Source organism: Ammospiza nelsoni, chromosome 6 (genome assembly GCF_027579445.1).
Source record: "Ammospiza nelsoni isolate bAmmNel1 chromosome 6, bAmmNel1.pri, whole genome shotgun sequence".
NCBI lineage: Eukaryota > Metazoa > Chordata > Aves > Passeriformes > Passerellidae > Ammospiza > Ammospiza nelsoni.
The window spans coordinates 367,444-384,574 of record NC_080638.1 but is presented as its reverse complement, the minus strand read 5'-3'; the positions used below and the strand labels follow the sequence as shown (position 1 = coordinate 384,574).

At 40.2% G+C, this 17,131-nt stretch overlaps 1 protein-coding gene across 4 annotated transcripts in view; it reads left to right on the top strand.

The window, feature by feature from the left end:
- Positions 1-17,131, top strand: part of HIPK3 (homeodomain interacting protein kinase 3) — a 69,407-nt gene that overhangs the window by 16,633 nt on the left and 35,643 nt on the right. The gene's annotated exons all lie outside the window — the stretch shown is intronic.

Here is a 17,131-nt window from a genome sequence, read left to right as displayed (position 1 = left end):
CTAGGAATGTGAGAGTTCTGTAGTTGGTTGCCATTTTGAATGTGAATACTTGCTTTGAATATTTTTATAATCTTGTCTTTTTCCTGGAAGTATGTTTTGTGTTGTTCTCTGAAGCCATCACTTACTGCTATTTTGAGACCTCTGAGACTGTTGAAAAGGAAAAGAAAAAAAATTATCTTTTGCTTGCTTGTTTGGGATGTCTCTCCAGCCTTCCCAACATGATGGATTTTTTTTCCTGTAAGCAGCTGGACAGTGTCCTAGGAGTGCCATGTTTCTGTATCCTGTTGCCAAAGATTATGTAAATGCCTCTGTTTTTCTCCAGCACTTGTAAATATTTTCCCTAGTTCTTAGAAACTCCATTCTGTCTGAGTGCCTTCAGCAGCTGTGGAGTTCAGTAAACTTCTGGAGTTAGGGAGTGATACGATGCTTAAATGTTTAGGGTGATACCAGAAGGGTGTTCAAAGTGATTTTGGTGTATGGTTGCATTTAACTTTTGCCTGAAAATGGATGTATGTTTTCAATACTTTGTTTGGTTATTTTTTTTAAGCTTTCTTTGAATAGTTACCCAATCTGCCTGGCATTTAAAAATTACCAATATTTAGTCCTTTTGTTTTCCTTATGAGCTAAACTTGTCTTGATTGAAGATCTTTCAGTTCTGCTTTGCATCACTGGCAGTAGTATGTGCTGTGTATTGCCCATCTGCTGATTGAGTAAGAATCTAGTAAACTAGGACAATGAGTACTTGGAAGAAAATTTTAAATATTTTACAGCTATTCATGCTGGAAAGGAAAACTTGTGCACTGCAATTCTAGGCTTGATGAAATTAGTGATTGGAGTTCATACCAGAGGAATCTATTTTTTGACTGTAGCTTGTAAACAAGAATGCTTCATGTACAGTGCTCACATAAAATATTCTAATTCATCACCTGCACTCTCTATTACTTAATTGCAAACTGCAGCAGAGGATTTAAAAACTTCATGAAGTTCATCAACAGAAAACTAAATTGGGAAATGTTATGGATTGATGCATGTTTACATTATAAAAAAATATATGTGAGAGGGAATGAAAAGTTAAGTAAGTTGGGAGTTCATTTTGGTGTAAAATCTGTGATAAATTTTTGTGTGAAATCAAAAGATACTCTGGTTTTGGGCCTCTCAGGACAAATCAGGCCAGGTTTGCAAGGATGGCAGAAGTTCTGAGAGGCTCTGGACAAGTGCAAAGGTCTCACCTTGAGCTGGTCTGTGCAGAATCAGCATCCAGCAGATACTCAAGGTCTGAGAATGTTTCCCTACCTATTCTGGCTTTTTTATTTATTGAAGCAATTACAGATTATTGTGAGCTATTGCCATTTTTCACTCCTTTCTCCCCAAGAGCAGAGGGGAGACTGTGGACAGCCAGGCTGGGTGGTCCTATTGCAGTACTTCAGCCTCAACTAACTCCTTTCAGCATTTTTTTTTTCTGGTTCAGATGCCTCAATAGGCAAGATATTGTTGTTTTTTTTAGTTCCCTACATAAAAATGCAGTAGCTGTAGTTGTGTTTTACTTGGCTTGATGTTGCTTTGCAGCTCTCAGTAGAATTCTGGCACACTTAAGGGTTTGGGCAGGTCCATTGCTGGCAGGATCAACGTGCAACTCCTTGGCATTTTGGATGCTTGCATTACACTCAAATGTGACTTAGTGGAGTTCCCTGTGGGTATTTATTCAAATATATCATCCCCCAAGAATAAGATAAGGTTTGTGTGTGCATATACTTGTCTTGCCTCAATGCTGTTGAATGATACGGGCTTATATGTGTGTGCACCTAAAATTTCCTAATTATTAAGTTATGCTTAAGTGCTTTGTAAATATTCAGGTTTCAGTAGATCATATTCTTTGTTTTGTATAGTTTTGTAATTCTTCTATAAAGTGGCATATAAGTCAGAAATGTTTGAAAATAAAAAGAAGAAAAATGGTTAGGGTCCATTTACTTGAATTGTTTTTTTAATATCTAAATATTGGTTGAGATAATTTTGAAAAAACAAACCACCAAACAACTATACTTCAAAATTACTTTCAACAGAAGTTTTTACTTCTGAACAGGTTTTCAACATGCTGGATTTCATCATGGATGTGTAGTTCTCTACCAGTTGAGTGATTCAAACTAGCTTTGTGTAGACTGGAAGTTCCTCAAAATTTCTTTTTGCTCCATTGGAAGCACCAGACTAGTGCAAATAATAGCAGAAAATAGGGATTTGATTAAAAAATCTTTTAAAAGCTTTTAAAATAGATGAAACTGGGGAAATTTGAATTGAAAAGTTTTACAGAAGAATTTGAAGGGCCTTGAGAGAATATCTTGTTTTGAGATGTCATTTGTTTTAAGAGAGGTTGTGCTTTTGGTCAATCAAATAAGGAGCAGTTATACATAAAATATAACTGTACTTAAATGCTTTTTGTATTAGAAGAGCCTGGGAGTGATAGTGCAGGTTTGACCTGTTTGACTGTGACGTGTCAAAACAAGTTTTACAAAACTGAGTAAAGAGAAAAGGTTGTTTGTTGGTGGTGCTTTTTGGTTTTATTTTGGTTTTTTTTCTCCCCTGATCTGATCATTACTTCTGTTTTTTTGTTCCTGGGATCAGAGTGAACTAATGATCATGAGAATGGAGAATGCCCCAATGTCCAGGATTAAATAAATAATCCTATTTTGTTTATATGCAGCCTATATAAATAAAATAGCTGTTTATTTTGAATTCTAGTGTCACTATTTTGCATCTGTAAGAGGAAGTGAGTAATGAGTTGGAAAAATGAGTAATAAGAGGATTAGGACTTAAAGAGGGGAACATGATGTAGCCAGGTGAATGGATAATGGGCTGGCTTACCTTGCCTATAGCAGCAGGAGAGGTGACCTAATGATAATTGGAAATATTAGGGTACTTTTGTATGAGGAGAGCTCCTAAACACGTGAGACTAACTGGATTTTAAAAGGGTATAAGCAAGCAGAAAAATGGACACAGACTGTATGGAGTGATAATGACTTGATGTTTCCTGTTTCTGTTTCAGCTTTGACAAGCAAAGAGAAAATAAGAAAATGGTTAAAAGAATTATGAAAAATAGATTTGACATTTTGTTACCTTTTGGGAAGCTCCTCTTTGTAGTATTGCTAGAAATTGTTGAGTATGGATATGAATAAATACTAGCTACAATTTGCTGTCTGAAGTCAGAGATTATTTTTTTTTATTTGTTTTAAAGATCAGATGTTATTCTCAATGCTCTTTCCCTGAAAGGCAGTGTCTGTGCTTACATGCTCTTTTTATGCTGGTCTGGATTTTAATAGCTGTGGACTAGAGAGATCTGGTATTTGAAGCCCTTTTCTGCTTCTGGCCTCACACATTAAGACTGCTGACCTTTTATGAGTGATCTAAGGAGGTAAATAACTAAGCAGTGTGTACATTTTCAAAAGAAAATACCCTTACATGCAGCGTAGGTGATGAAGCTTTTGTCATTTATGGAAATGGTATGAGCAGTGTGTTGCTCTCCTTTTGGTCAACTGTGCCCCAAATCATGAGAAGGGGAGTGTTGCATCCCAAATGGAAAGCAGTGCAGGCTGTGGAGAAGGAGAATCAAAGCATCTGTTTCTAAGTCTGGTCTCTTGTGCTCATCTGGCAAGGCAGAAAGTTCTCCCAGGGCATGGTGTTTCTCTCTGGAAGTCATTTTTCCTTGTTTTGGCTCTTTCTTGAGGTGAGATGCATTTGGGAAAGCTAGTATGAGAGAGAGGCTTCAGAATGGCTGTCTGCAATTAGCAGTAGCGTCCAAGAGGAGTGGAGTGAAATGGTCAAGGTGCTGCTGTCCATCTGCGTCAGGGAGCCAGGTTACTTTCCTTCTTTCCTTTCTGTTGCCATGGGAAGCAGTGGCCCTCTCAGTGTATGGCACTCAGGGGGAACTCTTCAGGAAATTACTGCTCAGTTTTTTTTTCCAAGGGGAATCACCTTTGTATTGATTTAATTTGGGTTCCCTTCCTGAGGGGATTTGAAAATTGAGTCTTCAGTAAACCTTACCAAACTCATCATTCATCAAATCCCTGTAGCACTGTGGATCTGACAGTAGCCATTGAGTGTGCTACTTCATTGCAGGATCCTGCAGCACAGCCCCCAAAAGGAGTTCAACAGTGGCTCAGCACCAGCCCCTGTGGCTGCCTCCACGGTTATTTCACCTCCTGTCTCCAAGGAAAACATCATCACCTTTGTGCTGTGTCAGATTATATTGCTGGTAGAGTGCAGCTGGAAGCTTGACTGAAAATGTGTTTTAAGGATAAATGATGCCTTGTGCAGGCTGCCCTGGAGCAGAGGCTGGACAGAGCTACAGGATAAAGCAGGGATTGATTCAAAGCATCTCCTCCATGGATCCACCTTGGGCAGCACCAGAGCCCAGCCAGGGCTGCACCCAAGATGACCCAAAATGGCCCCAAAATGCACGAGCGCTGCCGGGCTCTCTCCCTGGGATCAGTTCTGCTCCATTTGCACCTTGCAGTTCATTGTCCCATTGCAGCTTTAGCCCAGGCACTCCCAGCCTGCTTGTTTTTCTCTCTGCAGCCCACGGGGTTTGTGCTCTGGGGCTGAGATTGGGATCATTTGTCCTTGGTGCCCAGCTGGAGCAGGAATTGTTTTGTCTCCCTGCTCTGTGCACAGAGCTCACCATCCCTGAATGTGGAGCCCAGACCCACACACTAAAGCAGCACAGAATTGGGAAAATATAAAAGCTGAAACCTGAGGCATCATAATCCCTTGGTTTCCCATCCAAAGGGTGTTCCTTTAGGCATCCAGGGATCTGCAGGCAAACTGTTGTTTAGCATAGCCAGATTTATTGGGAAAACAAAGCGAGTGGGAAGCAATATAAATGATGTCCAGATTAAACTGGGCACCAGCTGGACCCCATAGGCTGCTGGGCAGCTGCAGTGGTGTGGCAGAATGGAAGGTGTCTGGTTAGTAAGAGATGCTCGTAGCTCAGAAATGTTTTTCTGTTCCACTGGTGACAGCAGTAAAATACGATCCTGGGTATTCAGCAGTGCACTCATAAGGAAAAGCAAGTGATGTGAGTAGGTGCACTCAGTGCAGTCACCCCATTCCAGAGCTGGACAGTGATATTCTCCCTCCAGCCTTCCAACTAAGGGTAGTGCCTAATCAACAGACTCGTTCCAGACAAAATGCCAAATGTCAATAGTGTTGCAATGGAGCTCAGAGAGATGGAAAAATCGCTGTTGGATGTATTCCTGGTGGCTGACAGCAGGCTTTTCCCCTCTCCTTCTCTTACCCTCCTCTCCCATGAAGATCAGAGAGGACAGAGGAAAAGTGATAATATTTGTGTTCTGTGGTCATGACGCTGTTTTCACTTGCCCAGTCAGTTGTGCTGCAGCTCAAAGAGCGATTTGGTCTGATATGGGCCCTTCTGTATTAAAGGGTTTTGGAAGGAGAATAAAGTAGTTGAGCTGTGTGGTTTAATTACTACCCCTGAGCTGGGCTCAGCAAGGGCTCTGTGCGTGCTCTGAGGCCGTTGCAGCAGGACAGCTTTTTATTTATGACTTTTGCAGCTTCATGCTAAGTTTCAGAATAAATCACCCTCAGCTTATGCTGGTTTTTTCTCCCCTCAACTGTATGCAATATACTTGACTTCTTGTTCTCCTTTCTTACATGCATTCCTTCAAAATTAGAAAAAAATATTCTCATGGCCATGAATTCCCAGAGAGGCTTGTTTTCTCCCTGGCCTTTGTAACTTGGTCTTTGTCACTCCAGGGACTCCTGGGATCACAGAGTGACAGTGCCTCTCCCTGGAGTGGGATTTGGAAATTGAATGTTTTCTCTCTGTAGGTTGGGCTTGTCAGCAGGATGGGTTGTTACGGCTCAGTGACACAACCGTTGCATCCCAGCAGACTATTATCTTCCCCTAAGGTTGGATCAGCATACAACTTCTGTATGTTTCAAATAGCAGTTAAAAACCTACATACAAATAAACATATCTCTTCATACAGCTTTTCTTTAAAGCCGTGAGCAAGGGGAGAAGCTGTGAAAACTGACATCTTGGGAAGCAACTGCCTTTTCAAGTTCACCCATTGCTGTTGCATACTTGAAGCTTCTAAATGGGCTTTATCTAGAGTGGGGTGTCTCGGTGTTTTTTCTCCTTTCGCAATGCCTAGAATTCTTGCTCAGTGTTTATTAAATTTTGGGGTTGATAAGTTTAAATGAGAAGCAAAGCCCTGTTAAACAATTGATTTTTCTGTCAGTTTGGGAAGCGCGGTGCGAGAACAAGCTAAAAATGCCTCTGTAAACAACTTCCACTTCAACATGCTAGCAGATGTTATTCTATCACTTTGAACTGTGCATCACTGAAGTGTATTGGGATATCTTAAAATAGTCAGGGGTGGTGGCCAGGAACGGTAGACTTCTATAGATGGTGAGGCTGTTTCGCTGCTGCAGTGAAATAAGCCAGAAGTACATGCTGCTGAGGTCGTTGGCTTGCTCAAGGTCAGCCTGTTCAAAGTCAGCTGCTCTGCTGTGAGCATGCTTGCAGTCAGGGGTATATATAAGAGAGTCCTGATAATGTAAGGAATTGCTGTTACAAGTGAATTGGGACACTTCACAATTTTTTCCCCCCCCTCTTTAAAGTCGCAGAGCTGCGGCTGCTGGTTGATTTCCTTATCGGCGCAAACGGAACTTAATGTCAAGATAAGCCTTTGTGGCTTGTGTCTGTGAACAAATTGTTTTATTGATTTGGCAAGACTTTGTTTGTACTTTTTGCATACTGTTCATTAATTGTTTTATTGAATTCCTGTTTTAAACTTCATGATTAATAGGGCCAAACAAAAACCATTACGAGTATCATCCAGGAGTGGCAATCTTAACTCATCATAACTTCATTTTAGTCAACATAATGTGGTCTCTAATACCTTATTATTCTCTGTTCATAGAAGCAGAAAACGAGAGTAGATTTTTTTGGTAATGGTGTGGTTTTTTGGTTTCATGTTTGGGATTTTTTTTTTTTTGTAATTCTGTAGAAAAGAGTGTCAGGGTTGCTGTTATTTTGCAAGTGTTTTTTTTTTTTAATCTTCTCTGAAGATCCATAGGAGAATCACGAGGATGGGAGTGGATGAAATGCCATCCAGCCTTCATGTTGGGTTTTTTCCTGAGCTAGAGATTTTCTGAGTAACATAACCTGGGATAACACATGGAGCGTTTGAAGGTACCATATACCTGCTGGAGATTCTAGTAATGTCAGCCCAGATTTCAAGTTAATTATGATGGCTGGAGCAGCAATGTGAATCAGAGTTAAGATAAGGGTTCTCTTAGTCTTTAGGTTGCTTCAGTTTAACAGAAGGGAAATTCTTTCATGATTTTCAAGGCAAAAGAGCTCTTGGTTCTTGCTATATTTAATTTCTGCTGAGCTTGAATGATAGACCTGTTTGCCACGGCTAAAGTTTTGGGAAGCAGCTTTTATTTTTCACACATGAAAATAGATCTACTGAAATGTGATCCTTTTTTTTTTCACTGCACTGATATTTAAGTCCCAAAGATCTGTTCCTCGTACGTGAGCGTGGCTATATCAGGTATCTCACTTGCAGAAAATATCAGTGGTAGCTGCAGTGCTACCATTTGTAAATGCTAATATTTGTAAATATTGTGACAAATGGCTCCCACTGTGGGGCTCCTGTGAGAATATGGCTTTGCTGGTGTAGGAGCAGGTAGGACTAGATGTGAATCCAGGTGGTGGAAAGCCAAGCCTCTGCTCCTCCACCTGGCATCCTTGGCTACAGGGGAGAGGTGTTCTGTGGGTGGAGGCTCCTTCTGCATCCATGGCTTCCTCCAGGAGTGAGGAGGATGGAGCAGATGTGTTGGAAGTCTGTTACCTGGAAAATCAAGCAGCTTGAGTGAGTGCAGATGGATGTGTGAGCATGTTTTACACTCACGTGGAGTCAGACCAAAACCAGGAATAAAAATACCAGGGGATTAAAAACCAAAACACTGACAATAGAAGAGACCTTTTGTGAATTCAGGCACTGATTGGAAAGTGGTATTGGTGTCTAGGATAGAAATAACTGTTTGGGATGCAATTAAGTAGAATTCAAGTTTGTATGAATATAAATGGCCTGAAATGTCTGGACTGTTAAATTTTACACTGTATATTTGAATATTGGTCCTACAGTGCTAGCTAATGTTTTCAAGGTTTTTTTTTCTTTTTATTTGGCTGTTAAAACAGCTTCTAAAAAGTGAAATGGGATTAGAGGGCTGGGAGAAACAAGCCAAAAGCATTTCACAGATAAGATGTTCAAGCAGTTGCATTTTGAGACTATGACATTACCTTAAGAACATTTCCCCCCTTTGTAAATACCAAGGTTGTTTCAGTTGTCCCAGGACAGCACAGCAGTCTCCCACAAAATATCATCTCTTTATGTGATTACCTTTTTTCAGAACTGCACTGTTGAATTTTCATTAGTATTTGAATGCTTTCTTGGATGCTTTTGAGAATGATAGGGTCTTACCCTTATAGTGAATCTTTAGGTATTCAAAATGTTAAAAGCACACAATGACATCTTTCACAAGAGTACACTTTGTTTCAAGTGCAGTGCACAAAACCTTTTTAAATGTTGAAGATTCAAAATTAGTGTGAATTTAAAATGTATTTTAATTGCCCCAAATTGATTCCAGGAATTGAAGTGAAACAGATTTTACCATTATTTTTTTGACTTTCTCTCAATAAAACTTAGTTCCCTGATAACTTTCAAACATGTTCAAGTCATGGCTTCTTTGAAAAACTGCAGGCACCACTTCACTTATGTACAAGGCTTTTGTATAAATACAACACTATATGAAACTTTTAAACTGCATATTACTGTTGTTTTATCAACTGAAAAACTGTTAGGGTGTGCTGTAGGTCATAGATCAGTACTGGCACTTGATACTTGCCAAAAAGATATGCTGCCAAAAGCCAGGATGTTTACACTAATAGTATTTGGATGTTGTTCTCTGTGCCTTTTTTTTTGAACCCCAGTTAATGTTTAAATTTTTGAGCTCCTGATTTCCACACTCTTTCACTGCTTGCTATCCAACCAAGATCTAGTTGTGTTTTAAAATATAAATTATGCTTTATGTCTACACGTATTTTGTTGAAATACCTTGAAGTATTCTTCAAGAATACAATGTCTCCCCCGCACCTCTTCTCCAGGCTAAACCCTCCCAGCTCTCTCAGCTGCTCCTCATAGGATTTATGTTCCAGGTCCTTCACCAGCTTTGTTGCTTTTCTCTGGACCAGCATTGTGTGGAGATGCAGCTGATTTTGGACACTTCACCTCCCTGGAAAAGTGGCTAGGAGTAGAGCAAAGGGCCTCAGCGTTTTTGGTAACAAGAGCTGGAAAGCAGAACAGGGGGATGTAATTTGTAAATTATATGGTATGGCTGCTGACTGCTTTCGTTTTCATATAGCCTTGAATTATTTCAACAATTTCCAGTAAGAAAGTATTGTTAAATGGAAAGCACACAGAGGAGCTGGGACAGCTCTGCAGTTGATGTCTGACTATGCTGAGAGACACTAAAAATGTGGAGTGCTTCACTGATTCTCAGCTTTATTTCTGCTGGTTTTTAACTGGTCTCTTGGCCCTGCCATGAACTGGGAATCTTCTCTCACTGAGTTGACAGTGACCTGTTTTTTTCTGACCAACACCATTCACATCCCTAGTGTTTTCTTGCTTTATGTAATTTTCCTATTTGATGTAGTGTTTAATATAGACAGCAGTTGTTAAGCTGCTAAAAGCCTACCAAAAAAAAAAAAAAAACTTAGGGAAAACCCCTGCAACCCTGCAGGGTATTACATAGCAGGATAATTAGGAATTAGCTTGTGTCATTAGTGCCCCAGTACTCCACCCTGCCTGCAGAATGACTGTCCCACAGGGCTGGTTGCTGGTGGAATGGTGCCATGTGTCATTTGGGATATTCAATTTGTAGCCATGTAGTTGCCTTCCTGAAAGAGCAACTTCAGGATTGCCAAAGACAAATTAGCACTAATTTTGTTCCATTTAATCTCTCTACACACCACTTCTTCTGAGGTTATGGTTATTAAGTATCTACATATATAAAGCACCTTTTCTTCATGTGTCTGTCCCTAGAATCATTAGACTGTGTACAAATATCATCAAATGACTCCCCACTGACTCTGGTCTAACATAGAGCTATCTGATATAAAATTTAAAGAGAAATGTTGGAACTTGAAATGCAAGGAATTCTTAGAACTTTGGGCTTGTAAGCCAAAGCTTAGGATTAAACACAGGATTTGATCTGAGACCTTGGAAAAGGCTTCCAAACTTAGGTGTTAGAAGTGAGAATGTGAATTTATAGTTTGAAGTAGAGATACATTAAGTGGAGGAAAGTTTAGAGTTTTAGTTTAAAATAGGAGTGGTTACAGAGGTAGATGAGGCGTTTAGAATGCAGCACTGTAGGTTTGTGTGTCATAACATGATTGATAAGAAAGCTTACACTGTAACATGGGTCCATAAGATGAAATATTTAAGGATTGGGTCTAAGCCATAAATACCCTTGTTGGCAGTGTTTTATTGGTCAATAACTCCTTAAAATGTCTTGTAACTGAGGGTCTTGTGGCCTTCTGAGCCATGCAGTGAAGGTGTGAGCTGAACTCACCCTTCCTGCCTATGCAGAAGATAAGAAAATAAACTGCACCATCTAAAAACTCAGAAGTCCTGTTTCTACCTCACTCAAAACTCCTTCAAAAATCCTCATAGAGAAACCCCCAAACTTAGTGTAATATTTAATTTACTAAATTGGGTGGAGATCATGCCCATACGTGGTTTCCTGTTCTGCAGGTATTTTTTAACACTTCAGCATTTTCATTCTCTGTGTATCCAGAGGACTGAGCTTATGTGAGACCACTGACTCTCTCCTGCAGGCCTGTATGAAATACTGCCAGTAAAATACCCCTTCTATCAGGTTGTTAACCAATGTATAGAGGTCACATTCCCCCAAGATACAGAATCTGCATCAATGTCATCATTTCAAAGAAGGTGGTGTTACATGGATGTGGAATGCCAAATTCATAACAGCACCCTCAGCCCTTACCTCTCCTTTACTGACACAACAAAAAGTCTAATAGAAGTTAATCACTTTATAATTAGTGCTGTTCTCTCTCCAGACACAGGAGAGCTGCAATTTCCTAGTTTTGGCATGGCCTTTGTTTTGGGTTTCCATGTGTTTCTGATGGTGGGGGCCCGGCTGAGGGTGCTCAGGGGAGCCAGAGACTGTGTGACAAAATGTGCACCTTTTGGAAAGCTGCTGTGTTCATTTGTGGTTGCTGAAGTGTGGCAGAAAGCTGCTTTGCATGGTTTATTTGTACATCCCACCACTGAGTATTGCACACATGCATGCTCTCAGTCCTTCTTGGTCATGAGCTGCATTTTAAATATGTATGAAATTGGATGTAACAACTCATTTCTCTGTGCTGTTGTGCTGTGATTTTAGCTTTGCTTTCTGAGGTTAGAAAGATATTTTCAAATATTTTTCCTTTTTTATTTTTCTTGTGGCTGTCCTTTAAGAGACAGCTCTTTCCTTTGTGAGACAAACTTAACATTTTGTCAGGCATGTGATTTACATGCTTTGAGGTGAAAGGCAGCACACAGGTCAGTGTGTTTTAGCAAATCAAAAAGTATGAATGATTTAATGGCAGTCATTGGAGTGGATTCATTCTGCAGTTTTTAAGTTACAGTGATGTAGCTGAATTTTTCTTCTGCATGAGACAATGTCCATTTAGCTCCTCTTAAAGATTCTTCAAATGTTTTGAGTTTTTCATGAGAGAATAGTTACAGATAAATTTCTGAAATGTCTCTGTTTGTGCTGCACCTTTAACTTTGGTTGAGCTGTGAGAACAAGCAAGAGCCCTTTTTTTGAAAATAGACTGTGATGAGCTTGTTGGAGGTGGCACTTCTGAAATGGGTACTGCAAGAAACTCCTGCAGTAAGAAATGGGATGTTTGCTGGGTGGGTGTAATCTAGTGGGGATTTTTGGAAAAGCTTGAGAGCTGGCCTCTGAGCTTTTTTTGTCTGATTAATGTGCATAAAGTTTGCCTTTGTCCCAGCGCCACTGAACCTTTGAGTACTTCAACCCAAATCTGACAGGAGATGAAAATCCCCAAGGTGCCAGAGGTACAAACAGCAGCTGCAGAGTAGAGAGAGGATTCAAAGTGACTCCTGCAGGGTGAAAAGGAAGAAGTTGGTGGTTGTCCTTGCTTTTTTGCAGTAGCTATTTGGCAAGTCACTGTGTGCATAGCTCTGGACTAACTCAATAACACGTGTGGTGCCTTTGTGTGCTATAGAAAACAAAACGGAGATTGAGGGTTGTTCATTGCTGTCTGGGGAGAGCAGCAGTGCAAATTTGAAGAAGCAGCAACAGAGAAGTGTAATTAAGTGCACTGGTTGTTGATAGGTCTGTTTACATTTGTGTGGCATGACAGCAGATTCTCTTCTTCAGCAGAATGTGGCACAAGTGCGAGAGGCTTCCTGACTTCTGAAGTGGAAATAGTTCCCTGATGTTGACTAAGAGCCTGTGTTCTTAGTTCTCTCTCCAGCTCATTGCTCAACTCCTGCTTCTCATGGCACTGCCACTGCAAGAGGAACAAAAACTCTGCAGATAGAGCAGGGAACTTTATTTTAAAAAACAAAAAAATAAGAGAAAGCAGCCATAGCCCCATACATACAAACAAAAAGCCCTCCACCCAGCAACCAAACCAACCAAACAAAAAGCCACAAACCCCCAAAAGCAAAAGACATCCCCACCCAAAAAATGTACTGGGGAATGGGAAGGGAGTGCATGCTCAGAGATAACTGTAGTGTATACACCTGTACTTCAAGGATTGCCTCCTCAGAGCAGTGTACTGCTGTATTTCATTTTTCTTCTCTTAGGTCCTTTGGTTGGGTTTTTAGCCATCCTGTGAAGAAACAAATACTTTATAACGTCTTGCTTGCTTTAACTAGTATGTAGTATCTTGTGCCAAACTTCTCTAGGTCTGAGCCTCTGAGTAAATAGATGAAAAATTAAAATTAGCCCAGATTGTTGTAAACTACGCTTCGATGCTTGACATCTGAAATATTGTAATGTGGGATTCCTCACATATTTCTCCTAAGCACTAGCCTGCAACTGCAGCAGCTTGAGCAGGCAGGAAAAGTACTTTATGTCTGTAAATTAAATTCAGTGGGAGTCACATTGACCTTGTTGATAGAGCACAATTAGTTCTGTGCTTGGGGAATTCTTCCATCACTTGGAATGGTGTGGGTCTAGCAGGAGTGGAGGCCAGTCCTGTTGTGCCTGCTGTGAAACACCCAGGGCTCAGCATCTCCCAGCTCAGTCCCTGGGCACGGAATGCACCTGGAGAGGCTGTGCAGGAGCAGCTCCCTGCTGCTGCAGGTCGGCAGCGCTGTGCCTGGCTAATCTGTGTAATTATTTAGAGTATTTAAGTATCTGCAGTTAAGCAGGCAGGCTTTGCTGCCTTAATAACATCTTACGCAATGGGACCCTTCCCACGCTCCTGGCGGCTCCAGGCTGGAATTTCAGCGTGCGCAGGGCTGGGAGTCACTGCAAAGGGACTGTGTGCAATTAACAATATTTTCTTTTGCAAGTCAAAATAGCTTTTTTTTCCTCTCTAAAATCTCTTGTAAACAGTTATTCCATTTCTTTTTTTAACATTGAATGAGCTGTTACATTTTACTAGAGAGCTGGTAGCTGAAAGGGATTAATACCCTAGGTGTTAATTTATGATGTGGTTTAACACAGCCTTTTTATTTTTTGTCAAACTTAGCTTTTAATTTTAACTGGATTTTAAAGAAAATATTTTAATTTTTGTGCTTTCCATTTATAATCAGACTAAGTTTCTTATTTGTTTTTCCTTTTTCATTAGCTATTGTCTTTTTTGCTTTATTGGGCTCAGATGTGGCTTATCTAAGAAAAATGCAAAAATTTTGTTGTGCTTTGAAACCTGATTTGAATAATTTGCATAATTGACAACTTTATGCTTAGGGGTAATGTTTTTGATACATTTTGAAATAATAAAAATAAGTACTCGACACTCTTGTCTGTGATCAACAAATGTATCTCAAGTAGACCTAGGTGTTAGTACAATATGATTTTCCCTGTAAAGGGGGAATCTTCCTATGCTCAGTCTCATTATTTTTCCTGTGTCAAACAACCCATTCTGTAAAAGATGGGATGAGGCAGAGGGCTGTCTCTAATAACTTAATGAAGAAGTGAAGAATGTAAACTCAAAGATGCAATCAGTGTCCAGCCTCTGTAGCACCTTAAAGGTAGATTTTGCTGCTTCTTTTATCTTCCTTTTTTTTTTTCTTTTTTCTTTTTTTCTTTTTTTTTGAGTTAATGACATACTACACTTCTGGCCAGTCCAGTTCTGTTTTATGAAATAGGTTCTGTATCTGTTGTGTGAAAAGGTCCTGATGAGGAGCTGCTGTGTGGTGCAACAGGCAATTTTATTGCATGAGTGACCAGTGCTTTGAAGTGTGATCAGTGGCTGCTGATGTTGCTGAGGCAGCCAAGAGCCCAGGGAAACAGGGAGAACGGTGTAGGAAGGATGGGTGACATTTTCCAAGCAGCATTTCCCTGTGTCTGTGCAGTGTGTAGCATTTTTGCCAGTGCAGAATGGGGAAACTGGAACTTGCTTTCCCAGTCCTTTGTGCAGCCAGCACATCGGCCTGTCCATGTAACAAACATGTTTTCTTTGGATTGTGCTCCCTGTGTCCTTTAACCTTTTTGCTTATTCCCCTTTGGCCCTTCCGGGGGGTTTTGGGGCCCTCCATGAGGGAGGCCTGTGCTCTGTCTCCCACCCGGCATTATCAACATCAGGAAACACAGAGTGCTGTTGGGAGATGAGGAAGGAAGGAAGTTAGACTTCAAAATTCCCCAGTTTGGAAGCAGTTAGGTTTTTTTATTGTTTTTGTTCCTGTTGCTAAGCCTAACAACTTTAGAATAAATTCCCTTGATGTGAAGTGCAGTAGTAACAAATGATGACGCCACTTGCAGGGTTTTTTCTTTCAGTTTCTTTCCGATTTCAGTTGGATGCTGCAAATGGAAATGAGATTTGAAAAAAATGAGGGTCCTGCTTGTATTGACATTGTTCTTGATGATTCCATGAAAGCAGAGAGGTCAGAAGTTCCTTTCCCTTGTTTACCTCTGTGATAGCATCCCACAGCAATGTGAGGGTGAGGGCTCTGCAGAGGGGAATGGAAAATGTGCCGCATTCTGTGCCAGTGGCATTACCCTGAATGCAACTTTGTGCAGGAAAGGTTATCTTGGAGAAGGTTATTTCTGTCTTTGCTATCTCACATCTCTGTGTAAAACTTGTGTATTGTGTGTGCTAAGAAATGGGTGGAGAAGTGAGTGTACATATCTGCGGGTTGCTTTTGATAAGAAAAGAAAATGTAAACATTTTCATGAGGAGTATTTGCTGAGAATGCAGAGCTGGATTTGCTTTCCCTTGAAAACATCTGAGAGTTGAGTTCCAGGCAGTAGTCAATTTTCACAGCATCAAAATTGAATCACCTTTAAACTAAAAAAAAAAAAAAATCACCAATGTTAAAAATCAGATGTTAGGTTCTTGATTGGCTGCTAAACATATTTAGCCTTCCAACCTGTGACTGATGTATGGTCTAATTTCATTAGAACAGGTAATCCTGTGTCATGCATCTCTTGAATGTTCTTTGCAGCAGTTTTTTTTTAGAGCACTTTGGAAACAAATTCATGATGAGCTTGGTGTAATAGTTGCACACAGGATAAAGAAAATAGCTTATAGGTTTGTTCTGGAAATGATGACTTGACAGTAGCCTCTGGCAGTGGAATTTAGCTATCAATAGTGTGTTAATCCAGTTAAGTAGAGAGCCTTTCATAGGGAAATAAGAGTCATGTGTTCTAGCTAAATAATTACCTTTAAAGTAATCATGCAACTTGTAAACATTGCCTCGATATTTTTATGATTCCTTTTTTTGACACAGTTATGACACAGCAATACCTTCTTATTGAAGCAGTGGCACACGCAGAAGCTTTGGATGCTATTTATTTCAGAACATTCTTATCTAAAGCCGTGTTGATACGTGTAGGCACTGACTTCATCAGCTGGTTTTTGCCTGTTCCTGTTTATGTTTAGAAAATACCAAATGTATGACAATTGTAATGGAGCTTGTGTTTATACAACAGCTCTAAATGATAGCAAGCTTGCATTGAGACACACGGATGATTTGGAGGAGTTTATGTAGCCTGCTTTACCTGGTTAGTGGGTGTTCCCAGGGGTCAGTTTTCACCCCAGAGATCCCCCTGGATCCTCTTCCCCCTCTGGAGGTTTGGTGATGGAATCCCCTAGGAGGAAGAAGAGCCAGTTAAATGCATGATGAGTTCCTGCAGTTAACCCCTTGGGGAACTTTAATCTCTCAGTAGATTTTTAACATAGTTTTGTTTTCTGTTCTGAACAGTGAAACAAAAACCACTATGATTTCACTTGTCTCTCATTTCAGTGGGTATAACTGGCACCAGTGGGGCATAAGAAATACACAACACAGTGAGGTATGTGCTTATTCTCCAGAACAAAGCCTATTTTTGGTAGTCCTCTTCAATTTGGTAGGCTTGATTGTTTGGTTTTTTTTTTTTTTTTTTTTCTTTTTTTTTTTTTTTTTCTTTTTCTGCTGCTGAAACTATAATCCCTGAAAATGGAACACCCTCTCCCCCTGACCTTGGCAGATGAAGTCTGATGATGCTTGTTAGGTTGGTTTGTTGGTGTTCCTGGTGGTTTACCATGCTGCTTTGATGTTGGAAAGTTTATGGAATCTAGTGAGTGGAAGCCTGTCATCTGCCTGCTGTCATCCACAGTTTGTATGAACATAAAATGATATCGGGGATATGCATTTGAGTCTGTTTTTGTCAGGTTTAAAATCATAAAATTGATTTAGGAACACGCCTGGCATCTTTGAGAAACCTTCACACCTATAGATTTATAAATCAGTCGACCTGTTTACATCAGGTTTAACTGCTGCAGCTCCATGAATATGTTGTGTAGTTAGACTTTTAAATTGCAAAAACGATCACTTCTTACTCTATGGAGCTGTAACCACCTTGG